Genomic DNA, 3,023 nt, shown 5'->3' on the forward strand with positions numbered 1-3,023 from the left:
TTTTTAATAAAAGTAACCTTTAATCCGTACAACAATTCACATTCCTCAGTATGCTTATAAATCATAAACTACTTCTCAAGGTTTAGAAATTAACTAAAATGAGGGCCTGGAGAAAAGAAAATCCTGTGTAAAACTTTGCATTTGCACTCAAGCTTGAAACTCAGGATCACAACATCAGTGTGGCAACTCATGTGTGATGAGGAGTTATGAGCCTCCAGCCCACACAGCCAAGGCAAAGAAGATGTGGAGATGGGCAGACACCTTCAGCCCACCAAGGGCCATCCAGCTATTTTAGAAATTCAGATCAGGTGTGATTGCTTCTGCTGTACCCTGCCTGCATCAAGCCCAACCGTGAAGGGGTTCCAGGGTCAGGGAGCAGCTCTCAGGCTCTGGATACCTGCACAGAGCTCACCTGCTCACCTGACAGTCATCTCTCTTCCACAGTTGCTCTCAGCTTTAGTCTGTAGATGCAGTAGATAAAAATTCCTTTTAGAGCATTATACTAACAAAATATGTTCCTTTCGGGGAAAAGAAGCAAAACTTATTTATGATGACATTAGTAGAAATTAAAATGTGTTGTTGTAGGAAATGTCATAAATGACAGGCATACATAAAAAATGTACGACTCAAGTAACAATTGAATAAATCTGCTTTCACTACTGAAGGTCTTTGGCCTAATACTAATTGTAGCTATACTTTTCAGTTTCTTAAAGGTAAATGAGCTAATTGTATTTTAAAAACATTTCAAGAATCTTTATTTTATACAGAATCTTGCCACTCAGGTAGGACTTGTAGTGATCCTCCTGTCTCAGCCTCCCCAGCACTGGGATTGCAGATGTGTGCCAACACTGGCCAGCACTGTGTGCCTGGGGTTCTGGGGACAGCACAGCACATGGTACCGGGAATTGAACCCAGGTCCTTGTGCTTGCCAAGCAGGCACGTAGACCACTGAGTTGTCTCCCCAGCCCAAGCTAATCATGTTTAAACATAATCATCTAAGGTAACTCTCTTGATAGCAGTTAAGCGATTATAAACAGTTCGACACCACCTCATGCTTCCTACATGATCTTCCTTCTGGTTTTTTGTTTGTTTGTTTTGTTTCTATGATATCTTGAGATAACTGACCAGCATAACCAGGTTGATAGGACTAACAGGGTTTAGAGGCAAAAAAATTCTTCATTTCTATTAGAGACTTAGTCCCTTTTCTACCACAGAAAGCATTTCCTGTAACTCCTTCCATGAGGAGCGTGCGGTCACTTTGTAGCACATTGTGTGTTGCTTATTCCTAGCCATATCCTGACATGACCTGTGATCAAAGTATCCAGTGAAAGTTGCAATTTAATATAAAATGAACAGCTAGACAAGCATGGTAATTAATGCCACTCAAAAATTCCCCTTACTTTTTTTTTTTTTCGGAAGAAAGGTAAAACAAAATTTTATAACAAAATAAAGGGAGAACAAAAAGTGAATGCATTACATAATGTTATCTGTAAGGCTTTATGCAGCAGCAGTAGAGTAGCCAGTGAGCTTTATCTGAGGCCTGATCATTGCTAAAGTAGTTATTCAGGGTACAGGATACGGACATCAAAATTTCTCTGATCAACATTAACACCAGCCTTCTTTTCAGTCAACTAAGAGGCCCAAATAACGTAATTGACTTGCATTAATTTCCTTTTGCCCTCCGTCTTTTCCTTTCCCCCATTCTAGTTTGCTTATCCTGTTGAACAACTTCTTCACATTTCACAGAATCCATTGTACACTTTAGGCTTTATTTGCTCTTTTATTCTCATACAACAGAGACAATGCAATGGTTACACATGAGTCTCATTCATTTCGCTGATGAGTATGGTCTCCAATTGTATCCATTTACCTACAAATGTCTCAAGTTTATCCTTTCTATGGCCGAGTTGTACTGCATTGCATAAGAAGACCATACCTTTTTTATCTATTCATCATTTGGTGGGCTTCTTGGATTTTTCCAAGATTTATCTATTATATACTGTTCTGCTATAAAAATGGACATACACATATAACTATATAACTATGGCATACATATTTCTAATTGTTCTGGGGAAATACCCAGCAGGGAAATACTTGGTTTGGCTGAGACCTCTAAACCTAGAGTTTGAGGCATCTCCACACTGATTTCCACAGTGGTTGCGCCAGTCTGGATGCCCACCAACACTGGAGAAGGGTTCCTTTTCCCCATTGCCCTTCCAGCATTTGTTTACGGTAGATTTCTTTATGAGGTAAGATTCTTTCTGAGGTAAGATGGAATCTCAGTGTTGTTTCAGTTTGCAACTCTCAAATGACCAATGATGTTGAACATTTTTTCATATAATTATTTACCATTTTTATTTTTTCATATGAGAAGTGCCTATTCATTTCATTTTTTTGTTTTCTTTTTCTTTTTGGCAGAACTGGGGATTGAACTCAGGCCTTTGTGCTTGCAGGCAAGCACTTATTCTACTGAGCTATCTCCCCAGCCCCACCTATTCATTTCAGATGCTCATTTTTTTCTTTGAATTTTATGGTTTGATATTTTTAATTCTTTATATGTTTTAGATAAAAATCCTCTGTCTAGAGACAAAGACAATTAGAGACAATTGGCTAAACTTTTTCTAACATTATGTGTTGTCTTTTTCACTTACTTTTGATATGCTAGAGCTTTTTAATAAGAAGAGATTACAGTAACTGATTCTTTGAAATATTCCCTGTACCATTTGTTTCATGAAGTCTCTGGCTACATTTATGTCTTCATATTTCTACCTGAGTTCTCTCTGAGTGGCTTTAATGTTTCTGTTTTAATATTTAGATCTTTGATCCATTTTGACTTTAGTTTAGTGCCTAGTGATATACATGGGTTTAGTTTTAGTTTTGCAGGTAGAAAGCCAGTTTTTTTCCAGCACCAATTATTTTTTTTCTACAGTTTTATTGATAAACAGATAGCAATGAGACAGTTTCAAATCAAATCGGAAGTACAGTTTCAACAAATAATACACTGCATATATTCTTCTTAGTGG

Source organism: Octodon degus, unplaced genomic scaffold, assembly GCF_000260255.1.
Source record: "Octodon degus isolate 3935 unplaced genomic scaffold, OctDeg1.0 scaffold00054, whole genome shotgun sequence".
Classification (NCBI taxonomy): domain Eukaryota; kingdom Metazoa; phylum Chordata; class Mammalia; order Rodentia; family Octodontidae; genus Octodon; species Octodon degus.